We start from the raw sequence: 21,530 nt of genomic DNA, 5'->3' as shown, positions 1-21,530 counted from the left end.
ATCCCTGGATCGGTATGCTGACACACACAGTACTCGAGGATTTATAAAAGAGGTAAATCGCATGTATAAAGTAACGTAAATACTATTACCTCAATCCAAAATAGCGGAAGTAACAAGGTTGTGGATTCCCATCAACACCAACGGCAAAGTTGAGTGTAGAAATCGTAACCCTAACATATCACTTACTCGTCGTAAGATTCCTGCAACATGACACGTTGCAGCCACAAAGGGTCAGTACATTGAATGTACTGGCAAATTCACACCATAGAGAGAAATGATGAACAATGGCTATCACTACATGCATATATGGCTGGTGGAAAAGCTCTATGGTTATAAGGTTTTTGCAAAAAGCCAATTTTTCCCTACTGCAAAGGAATATATTTTATTTAACTATCATGGTGGTTGTTAAACATTGAGAAGGTACCTCCAACTCAATCCCAATTAAGAACGTGATTAAACCCAATCAAATTTAAATTAAAGTAACATGATGATGAGATTCACATGATAATCCAAGAACTAGATACACAAGATGTCCATAACCGGGGACACGGCTAACCATGATTAGATTGTACACTCTGCAGAGGTTTGTGCACTTTTCCCCACAAGACTCGATCGCCTCCGCTTGATTTCTCGCACTACATGGTGTTTGAGAAACGGATGACCGAGACACAGTCTTTCAGAAACACTACTCTTTACTCCGGGTGGATAGTTACACCTACTTTCCCCTACATCTGCTAGCCCACCTCTTCAAGAGGTCATGTAACCTACTCAACTATGCTAGAGCCCATAATAGCTTGTGGCTGCACACGGAAGTTTCTAGCATGAATAATCTCATGATCCCTTTGAACCTGGGTGGCGGTCCATAGGATGATCACACGGGTACTCCGGGAAATCCAAAAATACAGGCAACACTGGTTTCTCCAGGTGCCTCAATCCACCCAGTTGTTTATTTAAGTAGCCACCTTAAGTTGAACCATTAAGTAACAATCTCACATCTGTCATGGAAATTTCACTCGAACCCAATCCACGTCTACGAGCATAGCATAGCAATAAGCAAACGTAGAAGTAACTCCCAAAGGTTTGATAATAAACAGGGCAATAGGTACTACCTCATCTACTTCCCAAAACCCACATGTTATTCAGATCCTAACCATGCAATGTTTGAGGGTTGAAACTAATGCATAAAAACTGGGTAATGAAAAGTATGATCAAAGTGTGAACTTGCCTATACTGTTGATGAAGATGATTCGCACTCGTAACTCCTGATAGTTCTACTCGACACACTCCGGCCAATCTATCGTAAGCAAGCAATAGTAACCACACATAAGCAATCACTCAAAAGATCAGAAAGATCGAAGAAAACAATTCGGAAAACATCAAAAACAGGCAAATAACTCTTGCAACAGAAAACAGTTTCTAACAGTACCAAAATTGTGTGAGTTTGGCCTTATCAGAAAGTTTAGGTCAAGAGGTTTAATTTGCAAAAAGAATCAACTAAATCGGAGCTACGAAACTCAAGTTACGATCAAACAAAGTTTGAATTCAAATCTGGTCTAATTCAAATTTTAAAACTTTCAAAAATATGTTTAAGTTGTTTTACTGGATAGAGGAGATCATAACTAAGAAGTGGGCGTTGGTTTCGTTGGATTTGGACAAACGAGAGAAAAGTTGTGAAGGTTTTACGATTAAGGACTAATCTAAAAAAACAATCTACAACTAAGTCCCTGGACACGTGTCAGAAAACGACAAGCTGGAAAACCGGTCGCTGCGGGGCTAATAGAGCGAACGTTCACTAACTAACACATACCGTTTCGAAATAAAAAAAACAAGATCGATCTAATCTGGGCCGTCGAATCTGGATCAAACGGACGAGGGGTAGAGGCGACGGTTACCGCGGTGTGGAGGTCGCCGGCGAGGTGGGACGGTGGCGATGGCGTCGGCTGCGAGCGGGGAGGCGGCTCCGGCGGTCGGCTGCTTCGGGTCGAAGCACGGGGAGGCGCGGCGTGGCGAGGTGAAGGCAACGGCAGCATCGGCGTTGGGCGAGGAAGGCGGAACGGGGCGCGGTGGCGGCGGCAGATCTCGTCGGAGCTCGCAACTCCGGCGAGGCTTTGCGCGGGCAGCGGCGGCGTGAGATGAGGGGGGGAGAGAGGGCCAGGGTCCTCGCCTTTTAAAGGAGGAGGGGGAGGCGGTGGCGTGGGGGAGGGGAAAGGGGGCGGCGGCGGGAGGCGGTGTCCGGGAAGGACACGATGGCGGTGGCGGTGTCGTGCGTGCGCTGGAGTCGGGGACGAAGGCGGCGCTGCGTCTGGGCCATTGGGCCGCGGCCTGGCTCGGGCGCTGGGCCGGCCCGGTCGGCAGAGAGAAGTTTTTTTTAAATAAAATAAATCGAAATAAAATAGAACCTAGGCATATAATATACCTAAATTTTTAGAAAAAGAAATCCTACAACCTGAACATTTTTCTAGCATCAAATAAAATCCACAAAAATTTAAATAAATCAAACAGTGCTACTGGCGCAATAAAAACTCAATAAAATCATTTTAAAAATACCAAAATTAATTCAAATTTATTTCTCTCCAATTTTCTATTGTAGGGAATCATGTTACCCTATTTACTGTATATTTTATTTTTGGAGAAAAATAATTTGAATAAAACCCAAATAACTCCAAATAAAGAAATAACTCCAAAAGGACTTTGAATTTGATCTTTGAAACTCCCAACTCATATTTCATATAATTTGAAGAAGTAATTTTATCTTCTCTCGTGAAAATCATTGAGTTGCATAAAGTTTCTAAGTTGGAAAAATATTTTCCAAATGAAATTCAGATATTTTCAAACACCCTTTTCATTTATTTAAATGGAAGAAGTCATGTCATCTTCTCTCTAGGGTTTTGTATTTTAAAAGGCATTTGAATTCATGGAGATCATAGAAGCAAAAAATGAAAGTTTGGGAAAGTCCTTTTATTCCCTCTCATTTAACTTTCAAAAAGTTTCGAATTTCACTCAATCAATCAAACAATCAATCAAATCTATCTATTTAATATAACATTCCAAAATTTAGAATTTTGGGATGTTACACCCCATATGCATGCGGTTGTGCCGCATGCGTTGCCACGCGATGCAGTTACGTGCGGCATGATGGAGTTACACACTGCAAATTAGAACTGCCATCAGGGCTTGCCGATATTCCTGGTCGTCCGGTTTCCCCTTTAATTCCTGCGCCCATTGTAACCTTAGTCTCTTCAACCTTTCGATCGCGCCCCACAACACAACAAGCACACCCACGACAACACATAGAGAGGGGATGTCCAGCGGTGCTCCAATGGAGTTCGGCGAGCATAGAGTGGAGACCCACGCGAGGGAGACAGATCTCTCGGTGGTGTACACCATCGACCCGGCCGTGGTGGACGAATACATCAACAGCGTTGAGCAGTTGCTTGCTGGAGACAAGTACAAGGTGGTCGGCATCGACCTCCAGTACACCGCCGGTCGTCCCAGCATAGATCAGAAGGTTGCCGTTGCCCAGTTGTGCGTGCGCCATCATGTCCTCATCTACCACTACTGCATGGCCACAGATCCTTGCGACCGTTTCAACAGGTTTGTCAACAGCACTGACTACAAGTTCGCCACGGTGGATACCACCAACGATGCAAAAGCGCTCAGTGTTACGGGCTTGGCCTGCAAGAACCTTGTCAAAATCCGTGACCACTACAGGGTCTGGGGCAGCACGAAGAAGGACTCCCTGGTCGAACTCGCCTCGGCCATCATCGACCCCTACTACGAAAAGATGAAGCAGGATGCCCAGAGAACAAGTCCCGTATCCTGGCATGGGGCCTGGATGCGGCAACTGGATGAACCTCCCCCCAGGTTTGTGGCCAAGAGCATGTACACATGCTACGAGATGCACAGGCAGATCGTTGACATGAGGAAGTGCCTCGTTACCCAAATCGACGAGCTCGGATCGAGCCACAAGCAGAGCAAGCGTCACAAGAAGTAGATGATGATCAGATGATCGTTTATGCTAGTTAATCATGCATGCAATATATAGTTTACTTTATTGGTGTATGGAAATGCCATGTGTGTAGTAGCCACCTATGTAATTATGCATGTAATAGTTTACTTTGGTGTGTGCAAATGCCATGGTTGTAGTAGCCACCTATGTAAGTGGATGTTTAATTTGGTTATGCAATCATGTCCTTATAAGTGTGTGTGTGTGTGTGTGTGTGTGTGTGTGTATGTTGTTGTTCTGAATGCAATCCCATCGCACAACACACACGTCTTGTTAAGTTGAACCGTTTCGGTTCTCTTGTGTCAACGCAAACAGTTGATCCGAGTGAACCGCATGCCGTATATCGCACACACCTTCATCTGGCTGACCGTTTCTTTTATGTTGCCTAATCACAAATAGTTCATCCGAGTGAACCATATGTTGTACATCGCACACACCTTCATCTGGCTGCCCGTTTCTTTTGTTCCCCCTCATCGAAAACGGTTAATTGAACTGAACCGTATGCCCTTAATCACACACGCAACTAAAATCTGAACTATGTTTGATGCATCCTCCATCGCAAACGTTTTGCACATTTTTTGACGGTTTTTTTACACCACCTTTTGCAATTATGGCATCGCACATAGTTTCGTCGAAGGGTCTCTGATCGTGGTGTCTCGTTAGCAGCATCCTGCAGTAGTGGTATGTCTTGCGGTATGAATACTTGAGGTGACATTGGGGTATCTTATTGATTCACTTGATATATGTTATGGCACTCAACTTGTGGATTCCCGCGGTGATATTGGGGTAATCTTTGGATAGGGGTTGATGCATGTTTTTATTATCCTTTCTCCGATAGAAACTTTGCGGTCTCCTTGTAGTTCTTTGTGTGGATTGAGTATTATGAATATGAATTTGCTTTGGTGTTATTCTAGTACGAACTCTAGGATAGATCGAACGGAAACAACAGCTTTGTGTTATTTTAGTACGAACTCTTGAATAGATCGATCGGAAAGAATAGCTTTGAGGTGGCTTCGTACCCTACAAGCAATTCCTATCTTTTGTTCTCCGCTAATAGGAACTCGGGAGTGATTCTTTATTGTACTTTGAGGGATAATCATATGATCCAACTATGTTAGCATTGTTGAGAGATTGCACTAGTGAAAGTACGGACCCTAGGCCTTGTTTTTAAGCATTGCAATACCGTTTTTGTGCCCGTTTACTATTTGCTACATTGCTGTTTTTATTTATTCAGATTATAAAAATATATTTCTACCATCCATATTACACTTTTATCACCATCTCTTCGCCGAACTAGTGCACTTATACAATTTTCCATTGTATTGGGTGTGTTGGGGACACAAGAGATTTCTTGTATTTGGTTGCAGGGTCATTTGAGAGAGACCATCTTCATCCTACACCTCTCACGGATTGATAAACCTTAGGTCATCCATTTGAGGGAAAATTGCTACTGTCCTACAAAACTCTACGCTTGGAGGCCCAACACGTGTCTACAAGAATAAGTTGCATAGTAGACATCACTGTCCCATAAAAATTCTCTGTAAAGTTTTGGGGCATTTGGACTCCGTCTGATATTGATTTTCTGCGATGTAAAAAATACGGAAAAAACAGCAACTGGCACTTGGCACTATGTCAATAGGTAAGTACCAAAAAATGATATAAAATGACTATAAATGATTGTAAAACATCCAAGATTGATAATATAGCAGCATGGAACAATCAAAAATTATAGATATGTTCGAGACGTATCAGCATCCCCAAGCTTAACTCATACTCGTCCTCGAGTAGGTAAGTGATAAAAACAGAATTTTTGATGTGGAATGCTGCCTAACATGTCATATCATATGTCTTTTCTTTATAGCATGGACATTTGGACTTTTAGTTGTTCAAAGCAATAGTCTAGTTCTGACATGATAATTTAGATACTCAAGCATATCAACAAGCAACCATGTCTTTCAAAATATCAACGCTAAAATAAGTTATCCCTAGCCCATCATGCTCAAACATTGATCCATTCATGAAATACACTCGAATATAGCTACACCCAATACTTAAGTAAGATCATATTGCCTCCTAGTTGGTGCTATTATAAGAGAAGATGGAGACTCAAAATAAAAATTGCATAAAGTAAAAGAAAGGCCCTTCATAGAGGGAAGTAGGGATTTGTAGAGGTGCCAGAGCTCAAAGCGAAAAACTTAGAGATAAAAACATTTTGGGAGGTGTATCCATCCCACCAATGAAAACGACTTAGAGTTCCCAACACTTTCCATGCTAGATATATCATAGGCGGTTCCCACACAGAAAATAAAGTTTATTCCTTTTTCCACCATACTTTCACTTTCCATGGCTAGTCGTATCCACGGTTGCCCTCCATACCAACACTTTCCAAGGAATTTATTATTTGACAACATAAAGTAAATTCAATTTATTTATTTTGCATTTCAGGACTGGGCTTCCCTAATACCTTTGCCTTACTATCGTGCAATGACAAGTGAATAAACACTCATCGTGAGAATAACACATCTAGCATGGAAAATATTAGCCACCCATCACCGCTCCGCGAGCGAAAAAAACACACAAAAGAGAAGTTTATTTTGAAAATTATAGATGGCACATACAAATTTGCTTAGAATGGCAAAAGAATACCGCATATAGGTAGATATAGTGGACTCATGTGGCAAAACTGGTTTAAGGGTTTTGGATGCACAAGTAGAGATCATACTTAGTGCAAAATGAAGGCTAGCAAAAGATTGAGAAGCGACCAACCAAGAAACAGATAATCTCATAAGCAAGCATTAAGCATAAATAACACCGAATAATACACCACAAGTAGGATATAATTTCATTGCATGACTATTGACTTTCGTACTTGCATAGGGAATCAAAAACCTTAACACCAATATTCTTACTAAAGCATAATTACTCACCAACATAACTCACATATCACATCTTCATCATCATATCTCAAAACTATTACTAAGAATCAAGTTTATTTTGTCCAATGATATTCATGAATTTTTTTATTATATCCTTCTTGGATATCTATCACTTTGGGACTAATTTTTATGTGTTGCTTCTGACAAGATCAAACAAATATAAGTGAAGATCATGAGCATAAATTTTTCTTTCTCTCAAATTAATTTAAGTGAAGCAAGAGAGAATTTCTTGAAAATTTTACTAACTCTCAAATAAATCTAAGTGAAGCAAGAGAGCATTTCTTCAAAAATACTAAAGCACACTATGCTCAAAAAGATATAAGTGAAGCACTAGAGCAAGTCCATTGCTCATAAAAAATTTAAGTGAAGCATAGAGAGCAATTCTAACAAGTCATGACATAACTTTGGCTCTCCCAAATAGGTGTGTCCAGCAAGGATTGATGACTTGAAACACAAAATAAAACAAGCAAAGACTCATATCATACAAGACACTCCAAGAAAAACACATATCATGTGACGAATAAAAATATAGTTTCGAGTAAAATACCGATGGTTGTAGAAGAAAGAGGGGATGCCACTCGGGGGCATTCCCAAGCTTAGTTGGTTGCTCATTTTTGGATAATAGCTTGGGATGCCGGGGCATCCCCAAGCTTAGGCTCTTCTACCCTTCCTTCATCCATCGTAAGATAACCCAAAACTTGAAAACTTCAATCACACAAAACTCAACAAAACCTCCGTGAGATCCGTTAGTGTAAGAAAGCAAACCACTACTATAAGTACTGTATAAAACCAATTCATATTTTGTTTTTGTATTATATCTACTGTATTCCAACTTTTCTATGGCAGAAACTCATCAAAGAAAACCATAGAGCCATCAAAATAAGCACACAACACAAAGAAAACAGAATCTGTCAAAACAGAACAATCTGTAGCAATCTGACTTAGACGAAAACTTCTGGAACTCCAAAAATTCTGAAAAAATAGGATGACCTGAGAAATTTGTATATTAATCTTCTGAAAAAATAATCAGGGCAAAAGAACTTTCCGATAAAAAATGAGAATTATTTTCATGAGCACAAAGTTTCTGTCCTTTTCAGCAAGATCAAACAACTATCACCCAAGAAGATCCTATCGGTTCTGCTTGGCCCAAACACTAATTAAAACACAAAAAACACATTCATAATAGTAGAATAATTGTGCTAACACTCAAAAACAGAAAGCAAAAGGCAAAAATAAAATTTATTCATTGGGTTGCCTCCCAACAAGCGCTATAGTTTTACGCCCTTAGCTAGGCATAAAGCTAGGATCTATGTTTTGTCATCTTTGGTTTGAGATCCATAAGATGCCCTCATGATGGATTCATAACGTGGCTTAATTCTAGTTCTAGGAAAGTGTTCCATACCCTTACTCAAAGGAAATTGGAACTTAATATTGCCTTCTTTCATATCAATCACGGCACCGATAGTGCGTAAAAACGGTCTACCAGGAATAATTGGACAAGACGGATTGCAATCAATATCAAGAACAATAAAATCTATGGGCACATAATTCCTATTTGCAAGAATAAGAACATCATTAATTCTTCCCATAGGCTTTTTAATAGTAGAATCCGACAAGTGCAAATTCAAAGAACATTCTTCAGGGTTAGTAAGACCAAGCACATCACATAAAGATTTCGGAATTGTAGACACACTAGCACCCAAGTCACACAAAGCAAAACACTCATAATTTTTAATCTTGACTTTGATAGTAGGTTCCCATTCATCATGCAATTTTCTAGGAATTGAAACTTCTAATTCCAATTTTTCTTCAAGAGCTTTCATCATAGCATCAACAATATGTTTAGTAAAAGCCTTATTTTGTTCATAAGCATGGGGTGAATTTATCATGGATTGCAACAAAGAAATACAATCAATCAAAGAGCAACTATCATAATTAAAGTCTTTTTAATCCAAAAGAGTGGGCACATCACTAGTTAAAGTTTTGACCTCTCCAAACCCACTTTCATCAATTTTCTCAACAAGATTTTCACCCTCCGAAATATTTGGACGCCTTCTACCTAAAGTTGACTCTTCTCCAGTCCCTTTTTCATCAATCTTAACTATACTAAACGAGGAATCAATAGAAGAAACACCAATCATTTTAAGATCTTCACCACTTTTGCGAAAGAAAACACTAGAAAATGCTTTTTCTAAAAATTATCTTTTAGCTCTAAGCATAGCGGTTCTTTTCTTACTTTAATCCATAGAAACATAAAGAGATTTAATTGATTCATCCACTTTAGGCACAAAAATTTTCATCTTGAGATTTTCCATATCATGAGCAATTCTATCAACTTTTCTAGATAAATCATCAATCTTACTCAACTTTTCTTCTATGGAAGTGTTGAAAACCTTTTGTGTGTTGATAAATTCTTTAATATTATTCTCAAGATCAGAGGTGTTCCTATTATTATTATAAGATTGATTTCCATAGGAATTACCATAATTATTAGAGGAACTACTAGGAAAAGGCCTAGGATTAAAATTACCTCTATAAGCATTGTTATTGAAATTATTTCGTGGCATCACTATTTTGCTCAATCAAAGTAGACAAAGGCATATCATTAAAATCAATAGGAGAACTTTTACTAGCAACCAATTTCATAAGAGCATCAACTTTTTCACTCAAAGAAGAAATTTCTTCAACCGAATTAACTTTTTTACTAGTAGGAGCCCTTTCGGTATGCCATTGTGAATAATTTCCCATAATATTATCAAGCAATTTGGTGGCTTCACCCAAAGTAATTTCCATAAAAGTCCCACCCACGTCGAAATCTAAAAAATTACGAGAAACAAAATTCAACCCCGCATAAAAATTTTGTATGATCATCCAAAGATTTAACCCATGAGTTGGGCAATTCCTTAGCATCATTTTCATCCTTTCCCAAGATTGTGCAACATGCTCATGTTCAAGTTGCTTGAAATTCATGATCTGGGTTCTAAGGGAAATAATTTTTGCGGGCGGAAAATACTTAGTGATAAAAGCATCTTCGCACTTATTCCAAGAATCGATACTATTGCGAGGCAAAGAATTGAACCAAACTTTTGCAGAATCACGCAAAGAAAACGGAAATAATTTCATCTTCACCATATCATTGTCCACATCTTTTTTCTTTTGCATATCACATAAGTCCACGAAGGTATTAAGATGGGACGCGGCATCCTCATTAGGAGTACCGAAAAATTGATCATTCATAACAAGATTCAACAAAGCAGTATTAATATCACAAGACTCCGCACTAGCGGCGGGAGGAGAAATCAGAGTGCCAATAAAATCATTGTTGTTGGTATTTGAGAAATCACATAACTTGGTGTTCTCTTGAGTCATGATGACTACACAACAAGATTGCACTAAAAACAGATCCGGCAAGAAAACGGCGAACGGAAAAGAGAGGCGAATAAAACGGCAAATTTTGTGAAGTGGGGGAGAGGAAAACAAGAGGAAAATGGCAAATAATGTAAATTGCGAGGAGATGAGATTTGTGCTTAGGAACCTGATATATGTTGAAGATCCTCCCCGGCAACGGCGCCAGAAATTCCCTTTTGATGTCGCTTGAAGCTACGTCGGTATTTCCCCAAAGAGGAAGGGATGATGCAGCACAGGGGCGATAGGTATTTCCCTCAGGTATGAAACCAAGGTTATCGAACCAGTAGGAGAACCAAGCAACACAACGTAAACAACCCCTGCACACAGATAACAAATCCTCGCAACCCGACATGTTAAAGGGGTTGTCAATCCCTTTCGGGGTACGGCGCCTCAAGTGGCAAACGGACGTGAGATAAATTTGTAGTAAATTGATAGATCGAATGCCAAATGAAATAAATAAAGAAAAATTGCAGAAAGGTATTTTTGTATTTTTGGTTTAATAGATCTGAAAATAAATGCAAGAGAAAAGTAGATCGCAATGGCAAATATATGAGAAAGAAGACTCGGGGGCCGTAGGTTTCACTAGTGGCTTCTCTCAAGAAAAATAGCAAATGGTGGGTGAACAAATTACTGTTGGGCAATTGATAGAACTTCAAATAATTATGACGATATCCAGGCAATGATCATTATATAGGCATCACTTCCAAGATTAGTAGACCGACTCCTGCCTGCATCTACTACTGTTACTCCACACATCAACCGCTATCCAGCATGCATCTAGTGTATTAAGTTCATGGAGAAACGGAGTAATGCAATAAGAACGATGACATGATGTAGACAAGATCTATCTATGTAGAGATAGACCCCATCATTTAATCCCTAGTAGCAATGATACATACGTGTCGTTTCCCTTTCTGTCACTGGGATCAAGCACCATAAGATCGAACCCACTACAAAGCACCTCTTCCCATTGCAAGATAAATAGATCAAGTTGGCCAAACAAAACCCAAATATCGGAGAAGAAATACGAGGCTATAAGCAATCATGCATATAAGAGATCAAAGAAACTCAAATAACTTTCATGGATATAAAAAGATATAACTGATCATCAACTCAAAGTTCATCAGATCCCAACAAACACACCACAAAAAGAGTTACATCATATGGATCTCCAAGAGACCATTGTATTGAGAATCCAGCGAGAGAGAGAAAGCCATCTAGCTACTAACTGTGGACCCGAAGGTTGCTACCTCTTGAGCATGCGTAGGTTTTCCCTTGAAGAGGAAAGGGTGATACAAAGAACTACTCACGCATCATCGGAGAGGCACCAATGGAGGTGGTGAACCCCATCCGAGATGGTGTCTAGATTGGATCTGGTGGTTCTGGACTCTGCGGTGGCTGGATGAATATTTCGTCGATCATTTAAGGGTTTCTGGAATATTGGGGTGTTTATAGAGCAAAGAGGCGGTCCCGGGGGCACCCGAGGTGGGCACAACCCACCAGGGCGCGCCTGGGCCTCCTGGCGCGCCCTGGTGGGTTGTGCCCCCCTCGGGGCACCCCTAGGCGCAGCCAGGGACCGTTGTGTTCCTTCTGGACCATAAAAATTCTCCGTAAAGTTTCGGGGCATTTGGACTCCGTCTGATATTGATTTTCTGCGATGGAAAAAAGATGGAAAAAACAGCCACTGGCACTTGGCACTATGTCAATAGGTTAGTACCAAAAATGATATAAAATGACTATAAATGATTTAAAACATCCAAGATTGATAATATAACAGCATGGAACAATCAAAAATTATAGATACATTGGAGACGTATCAGGGAGGTCCAACGAAAACGATTATGATCATGTTTTAATTGTAGAGATTTGGTCTTCAGAAATTGATTAAAGATCGATCATGATATTATTCCTTTCCATATAAAAGTTACCAAGTACTACCGAAAATAGATCCTGTTGCCAGATAAAAGTTACCAAATACTTCAAAAATTGATTATAGATCAATCACGATTTATTCCTTTCCATATAAAGATTACCAAATACTACCAAAAAGAGATCTTATTGGCAGATAAAATCAGTTTAAATAGATCGTGGGTAAAATCCGATTTAAATGTGTTGGTGGGATAAAAAACCGATGGGAAAGAATTAACCAGAGTGAGGCAAGACTACCAACTCAAACATTAGGAGTAGAGATATGTGTGGGAAACTACATATAGTAAACTGGATGAAGGATGGATGAATTAAAGTAGATGAAAGATGGATGGATTAGTACGTGAGCTTTATAAAAACGATAATTAACTCCAGTACATGAGCTAGATGGATGGATTGTTACGTGAACTAGCTACAAAAGGAGCCCAAATTTATCGAGGATTCCTACCTGTGGGAAAGAGAAACGAAGAACCAATTAAGTTAGCCAGATGGATGGAAAAGACAAGACCTGGCGAGTTCCCACATTATGGAACGTCAAACCTTAAATCCCCTCGATCAATAAACAGAAAAAGAGCGGAGTACAATTAACTTTGGTTGTACTATATCGGTGGCTTGTACATGAAAAAGAAAAGACCCGCCTCGCTTCCATATTATTGAACTTCATGCCTTAAAATCTCCTCGAATGAATGGAAAAATATTAAATAATTTGCAGGCCTTCTCTACCGTGCGATGACCTAACAAAATCCTTAAATCCCCTCGATCAATGAACGAAAAAATAGCAGATTGATTACTTCACACATGGCGAAACTCAGAACCTAAATGTTCCTTCTTGGCGTGCACACATGATTTTTCTTGCAGATATAATCCTCACTAAATTAAGTGCACACTATTTTTTTCTCCCCGTTGCAACGCATGGGCATATGTGCTAGTAAAACAAAAGTTTAAAAATACAAAAAATGATCAGACAAACGTTGGTAGCATCTAACGAGCTGGCCCACTACAGCATTGCTAGGCGGGCACTGGCTGCTATCGGACTCTTGTCAAATTGGTGGCCCCATATATATGATTATCTGACCCAGGCAGAATGGCTGGGAGTTCTCAAGCTACAGAACTCTGAAAGCGCCACCAGTCCACGCTGCCGTCGTCATATATATGATCATGCATGATTGGATTCCAAGATATAGGGGGCGATTTCCACAATTTCAACCTGCCATGTTGCAATTCAAAGCAAATTCTTCATATGCATATGTTTAGGGGGGGTTCCTCAATATCTTGTAACCAATTTCTTCATACTCAATATTTACAATTCAATTATCTTACTCCCATCGAAAGCCTAACCAATTTGTCATCAATCACCAAAAAGGGGGAGATTGTAAGTGCATCAAGTGCCCTCTTAGTGGTTTTGGAGTATTGAAGACAAATATGTTGAGGAACTAATGTGTTTGTGAGTATACACAAGAGAAAGAGTCCATGAAGACTTGGTTTAACATATGGAAGACGACCCCTAAAAATGGATTTCTTCAAGTGAAGAATTTGGTGATAAAATTGGTACGACCTTTGAAGAAATTGATGTGAAGACTGGAAGCTTGAAGACTTTGTTTTCGTAATTTCTTTTCTTCTTATTTGAGTCATAAGAAAAACTGCACTGTTAAAGGGGATTTAGGTGAAACATATGTCACTTTTCCAAAGTGATGCTCAAACCTATACATACACAAACTGCTTCGAGTGAAGCCTTTGGAAATCCCCGGAACAGCTAACGCATTTGCTAGTGATAGTGATGAAGTTCATCCGGTCGCTGACGAATTTGGTCAGGCTGAGGAGTTAGGAGTTCGCCAGTGCGATCTGCCTAAAAGTGAGGAAATTGAGTGCCCCAATGAATTTGAGAGTTCAAATTACGCCCATTGCTGCGCCGCGGGCCAGCTGTCAAGTGGATCCTTATCCTGACAATGGTCAAATGAGAGAAGGGCATTTATGGCAATTCATGTCGGGTTGCCCCTAGCTATAAATAGCCGCCCCCCACAACCACTTGTTGGTTGGCTGCTCCAAGAGAACCTAACACTTTTCATTTGAGAGCAACCCATCCTCTCATGCTTTTGAGAGAATCCTAAGTGAGGAAAAACCCAGAGCCAAAGTGATTGAGCATCACTGAAGAGATTGATCTGTGTGATCCGACGCCTGTTATCTTTGAAGACTGTCATTCTTCCAGATGGTTAGGCGTCAAGTTCTGAGTACACCAAGAGTTATTGTGGTGTGTCGGTGAACAAGTCCATGAAGGTTTTGGAAGTCTACCTTGAAGACTTACCACGAGTGATTGGGCAAGGACTAAGTGACCTCGGCTCAAGAGAAATTCGGTGAGGACTGTGTGTTCTCTGAGTTGTGACTCAGCCGCCTCAACCAGACATACACTTGATACATCAACTAGAACTGGTCAACCATATTGGTGTGTCTTCACCGAGCCACCTGGTTTCAAATTCCTCACCCCCTTACATTATTCCGCTGCTGAAGATTTTTGATCTATCTTCTGATGAATTTGAACTGAATTATTTCATCATGCTATTTTTTTTCCTCAGTTCATATTCTTCATACGTGTATGCTTATGTGATTGCTTGTTCTTCACTCTTATGTATCATGTATGCATGTACTTTGATTCTGTAATGACTTAGTTTCCCTCGCGTTTCTTATTCTTCACTCTGATCTTCACCAAATTCTTTAGAATTTGATGAATTTCTATAAATCTCCCATTCACCCCCCCCCCTCTGGGTTGTGCCCACCTGGTGGCCCCCCTCTGGTGGTTATTGGCTCTAGTATTTCTTAAATATTCCATAAAAAATCTCCGTGAAGTTTTAGCTTATTTGGAGTTGTGCAGAATAGGTGGCCTAACGTAGCTTTTCAAGGTCCAGATTTCCAGCTGCCGGAATTCTCCCTCTTGGTGTGTACCTTGCAAATTATGAGAGAAAAGGCATTAGAATTACTCCAAAAAGCATTATTATGGATAAAAACATTATAAATAACAGTAAGAAAACATGATGCAAAATGGACGTATCAACTCCCCCAAGCTTAGACCTCGCTTGTCCTCAAGCGAAAACCGAAATCGAAAAACATGTCCACATGCTTTGAGAGAGAGGTGTCGATAAAAACAAAATACGGACATAGAAGCATCATGTTGATTATTATAACAGCAACAAAATTAAACATAGGACTTTTATCATATACTTCTCATGAATAAGTAATAGTTCATCACACAATCAAAGTATAAAGCAAAAACTCTATTAGAAACTAACAAACTATGTTCTCAGTCAACTTTGCAACTACAATTCATCATATTTTTAGGAAGAGTCACGTGTCGGAGCCTTTAGGCAAGTCCACATACTCAACCATCATATAGTCTTCTATGATTGCTAACACTCACCTCGTACCCATGAGCAAAACGTTTCAACCAGACACATAGAAAGATAGGGGCTTATAGTTTCGCCTCCCAACATACTCACCTCAAGATTATGTCAACAATAATAGCTCATGCTATCTATATTCAACTGGACATATGTGCCTAGATCTTTCCTCACCACATGATGCTTGCCAAAGGAGAAAAATAAAAGGAATAAAAGGAAAACTTTGACTCTTTGCATAAAAGTAAATACATAAAGGTAAAAGATAGGCCCTTCGCAGAGGGAAGCAGAGGTTGCCATGCGCTTATTTGTTTGTATGCTCAATCCCTTAGTGCAAGAGAACGTACTTAAGATGACAACCTTTATTATGCAGTCTGTCGCTTTTATTCTTTGTCGTCCAAGTTCGTACAATGCTCAATTTTCTCTTACACTAAATGACCTCACACTTTTAGAAGCAATTTTATTGCATTTTTGCACTAATGACAACTTACTTGAGGGATCTTGCTCAATCCCTAGGTAGGTATGGTGGACACTTGAAAATAAGATTTGGGTTTAAGGGTTTTTGGATGCACAACTAGTATCTCTACTTAGTGCGGAATTTTTGGCTAGCAAAGATAGGGGCAAGCATCACATGTTAAAGGATCTTGACAACATGACTTCTATGTGAATATAAACAAACATAAACCATTAAGTTGTCTTCCTTGTCCAATATCAACAATTTTGGCATATAATATTTTGATGAGGGCTCACAACCACAAAAGATTTCTAGGATAGTATATCTATTTGTGAATCTTCTCTTCCCTTATTAATTCTTTCATGAGTTGCATCACTGACTAATGCTATGTTTGTCAATCTCTAATAAAATTTCCTACTTATACTTTTCCGTATGTGGTGCCATCACCTACCATAGGATTAGTATATGATCTTATTGATTTATTTCTTTTCTACTATTTATTTCCTTTCTCCTTTTTTATTTCTTATTTCTTTTCTTTATTTGCAACATGAAAGTAAATAAAGCAAAAACTAAACTAACTTTATTATATAACTTGCACACGATTACAAGGATAAATCACTAAGCAAACTCTCAAAGAAGAAAGGATCGAACGAAACTTTGTTTCATCTAAAAGCAAAAGATCAAACTAAAATAAGTAAAAGCAATAAGATAGTTGGATGATACGATACCGGGGCACCTCCCCCAAGCTTGGCGGAAGCCAAGGGGAGTGCCCATACCCAATACTCAATTCTCTTTTGGTGGTGAAGAAGATGATGGTGATGATGACAATTGTGCCTTCAACTTTTTCATATTGTAGTTAAGGAGAGCAATTTCCTCTGTTAAATCATCGACCTCCAACTCTAGCTTCAAGATCTTGTCACGTAAATCTCCTTTGCTTTTCTGCTGAAAACGAGAAGGAATAGATCGGTTATCAGACCAGTTAGCTCTTTTAGGGAGACTGGACTTTTTGAACTTTATGTGCATATCCCCAGCTTGAGGTAGAGGTCCTCCTCCTCCGAGCTTGAATCATCGACCCTCATCAAGTGAGCATCGTCCTTGTCATCCGTAGTTCGACCATAAGGAGATAGGTCCCCATAGGTCTTTGGGTCAGCAATGAGATGTGAGACATAGCTCTCACCTTCGGAGTCTTGGGACGACATAATTTTAAAACTACGCAGGAAACAACAAGAAAAGAGAACAGGGGATTTCTCCGCGATACGGTAATCAATAGGTTCGGGAAGTATATATAGATTTTTTATCTTGGAGGACAAGCATAAGGAAGAAAAACGGAGTACGAAAGGTGTCCGAGGTGGGCACAGACGACCTGGGCGCGCCATGCCTGGCACGCCCTAGTGTCTTGTGCCCACCAGGGGACGCTTCCTGCGAGTTTCTTTATTTCCAAAATTCTAAAATATTTTGAAACTGATAAAAAAATATTTTTGCAGATTTTTCGGAGTCCGTTTACTTACCGTATCACGTGCCTCTTTATTTTCACTATTCTGGAGTGTTCCGGAAGGACCCTTTTATGTGTTCTTCCGGTGTCAAAGTTTGGATAATATTACTTTCAACATTAATAGGCGTACCGAAGATATAATGCTTTATTCGTTGCCCATTGACAACCTTCAGGTTAGTACCTTCGCAGTTATTTATTTTGATGGCTCCAGACCGGTAAACCTCCTCGATGACATATGGGTCTTCCCATTTTGGGAGGAGCTTTCCTGCAAAAAATCTAAAACGAGAGTTGTACAAAAGAACATATTCTCCGACTTTAAACTCACGCTTTTGGATTCTTTTATCATGCCATCTTTTAACTTTTTCTTTGAATAACTTTGCAGTTTCATAAGCTTGGGTTCTCCATTCATATAAAGAACTTATATCAAATAACCTCTTTTCACCAGCAAGTTTGAAATCATAATTGAATTCTTTAACTGCCCAATATGCTTTATGTTCTAACTCAAGAGGCAAATGACAAGCTTTTCCATAAACCATTTTATAATGAGACATACCCATAGGATTTTTATATGTTGTTCTATAAGCCCAAAGTGCATCATCTAATTTCTTAGACCAATTCTTCCTGGACCTATTAACAGTCTTTTGCAAAATTAATTTTATTTCTCTATTGCTAAGTTCAACTTGACAACTAGACTGAGGACGATAAGGTGATGCAATTCTATGGTTAACATCATACTTGGCAAGCATTCTACGGAAAGCACCATGAATAAAGTGTGAACCACCATCAGTCATTAAATATCTACGGACTCCAAACCTTGGGAAAATAACTTCCTTAAGCATTTTAATAGAGGTGTTGTGATCAGCACTACTGGTTGGAATAGCTTCTACCCACTTAGTAACATAATCAACAGCAACCAAAATATGTGTATACCCATTAGAGGAAGGAAAAGGTCCATAAGATATTTAATAAAAGCATGATCGGTGTGAGCAGTTACTTTTGAATTAACAATATAAGGTCTGAATTTTACACAAGCAAACACCACTGCTAAGAATTCTTTTTCAGTAGTAGCATAATTTCTTTGAGCATTGTCTAGAGTTTTACTAGCATAATGAATAACATTCAATTTCTTATCAACTCTTTGTCCTAGAACAGCACCAACAACATAATCACTAGCATCACACATAATTTCAAAAGGCAAGTTCCAATCAGGTGGTTGAACAATAGGTGTAGATATTAAGGCTTTCTTGAGTGTTTCAAAGGCTTCAAGACAATCATCATCAAAAACGAAAGGAATATCCTTTTGGAAAAGATTAGTAAGAGGCCTAGAAATTTTAGGAAAGTCTTTGATAAATCTCCTATAGAAACCAACATGACCTAGGAAACTATGAATACCTTTTATATCTTTAGGACATGGCATTTTCTCAATTGCATCAACCTTAGCTTGGTCCACTTCGATACTTCTTTCAGAAATTTTATGACCCAAGACAATGCCTTCATTAACCATAAAGTGGCACTTCTCCCAATTCAAGACAAGATTTGTTTGTTCACATCTCTGCAAAAGTCGCTCAAGATTGCTTAAACAATCATGAAAAGACTTCCCATAAACAGAAAAGTCATCCATGAAAACCTCAACAATCTTTTCACAACAATCAAAGAATATAGCAGTCATACATCTTTGAAAGGTAGCAGGTGCATTACATAAACCAAAAGGCATACGTCTATAAGCATAGGTTTCAAAGGGACAAGTAGAAGTGGTATTTTCTTGATCAGGTTGAGAAACAAGTATTTGTGAAAAGCCAGAGTATCCATCTAGGTAGCAAAAGTGTGTGTGCTTAGATAATCTTTCAAGCATTTGATCAATAAAAGGCAAAGGGTAATGATCTTTCCTAGTTGCTTTGTTTAATTTTCTATAATCAATTACCATTCTATAGCATGTAACAATTCTTTGTGGAATAAGTTCATTCTTATCATTAGGAACAACAGTTATACCTCCTTTCTTAGGGACACAATGAACAGGACACCCATCTACTATCAACTATGGGATAGATTATACCTGCTTCCAGAAGTTTTAAGATTTCCGTTCTTACCACTTCCTTCATTTTTGGATTCAACCAACGTTGATGATCAACAACGGGTTTAGCATCAGGTTCCATATTAATTTTGTGCTAACATAGAGTGAGACTAATGCCCTTTAAATCATCAAGAGTATATCCAAAAGCAGCCCGATGTTTCCTTAGAACTTTCAATAATCTTTATTCTTCATGTTCTGAAAGGTTAGCACTAATAATAACAGGATATATTTTCTTTCATCAAGATAAGCATATTTCAAAGTGTCTGGCAATTGTTTTAATTCAAACACAGGATCACCTTTTGGTAGAGGAGGACCTCCTATAGTTTCAATAGGCAAATTGTGTTTAAGCAGAGGACGTTGTTCGAAGAAAATTTTATCTATTTCATTTCTTTCATGCATATGTAAATCATTTTCATGTTCTAGCAATTATTGTTCTAAAGGATCAGTAGGTGGAACAGCAATAGAAGAAAGACCAATTAATTCATCCTTACTAGGCAATTCTTTTTCATGAAGATTTCTACTATACTTGGAAAAATTAAACTCATGAGACTCATCACCAAAGCTAACACCAACAGTTTGTTTCTTACAATCTATCTTAGCATTAACTGTGTTCAAGAAAGGTCTACCAAAGATAATGGGACAAAAGTCATCTTCTGGGGAACCAAGAACAAGAAAATAAGTAGGGTATTTAATTTTCCCACACAAGACTTCAACATCTCTAATAATCCCAATTGGTGATATAGTGTCTCTATTAACAAGTTTAATAGTAACACCTATTTATTCTATCTCAGCAGGTGCTATGTCTTTCATTATTTCTTCATATAAAGTGTAAGGAATAGCACTCACACTAGCACCCATGTCACATAAACCATGATAACAGTGATCTCCTATTTTAACTGAAATAACAAGCATGCCAACAACAGGTCTATGTTTATCTCTTTTATCAGGTTTAGCAATTCTAGCAGCTTCTTCACAGAAGTAAATAACATGCCCATCCATATCTTCTTCCAAGAGATCTTTAACCATAGCAATACTAGGTTCAACTTTAATTTGTTCATCAGGTTTAGGTGTTCTAATGTAGTTTTTGTTAACCACGGTTGAAACTTTAGCATGTTCCTTTATCCTAACAGGGAAAGGTGGTTTCTCAATATAAGCAGAAGGAACAACTGGATCAACATTGTAAAGTATAGTTTCTTCTTTAACTGGTACTAGTTTTTTAATTTCTTCTTTAATAGGTGGGTGATATTTAAACCACTTCTCCTTAGGGAGTTCAACATGAGTAGCAAATGATTCACAAAAGGAGGCTACTATCTCAGAGTCAAGTCCATACTTAGTGCTAAATTTTTGAAAAGCATCGGTATCCGTAAAAGATTTGACACAATCATACTTAAGTTTAATACCTGACTCTTTACCTTCGTCGAGTTCCCAATCTTCAGAGTTGCATTTAATTCTTTCCAAAAGATCCCACCGGAATTCAATAGTCTTCTTCATAAAAGAACCAGCACAAGAAGTATCCAACATGGTTTGATCATTGCGAGAAAGCCGAGTATAAAAATTCTGGATAATAATTTCTCTTGAGAGCTCATGATTGGGGAATGAATATAACTTAAGCCTCCCCCAAGCTAGAGCGATACTCTCTCCTTCACGAGGCCAAAAATTATATATATAATTCCGATCACGATGAACTAGATGCATAGGATAAATTTTTTGGTGGAACTCCAATTTCAAACGATTCCAATTCCATGATCCAATATCATCGCATAGCCTATACCATGCCAATGCTTTCCCCTTAAAAGATAAAGGGAAAACCTTTTTCATCACTTCGTCCCTGGGTAGACCTGCAAGCTTAAA

The sequence above is a fragment of the Aegilops tauschii genome, chromosome 3, assembly GCF_002575655.3.
Source record: "Aegilops tauschii subsp. strangulata cultivar AL8/78 chromosome 3, Aet v6.0, whole genome shotgun sequence".
In the NCBI taxonomy this organism is placed as follows: Eukaryota; Viridiplantae; Streptophyta; class Magnoliopsida; order Poales; family Poaceae; genus Aegilops; species Aegilops tauschii.
The sequence above is the reverse complement of the archived record's forward strand: the minus strand, read 5'-3'. Positions refer to the sequence as shown.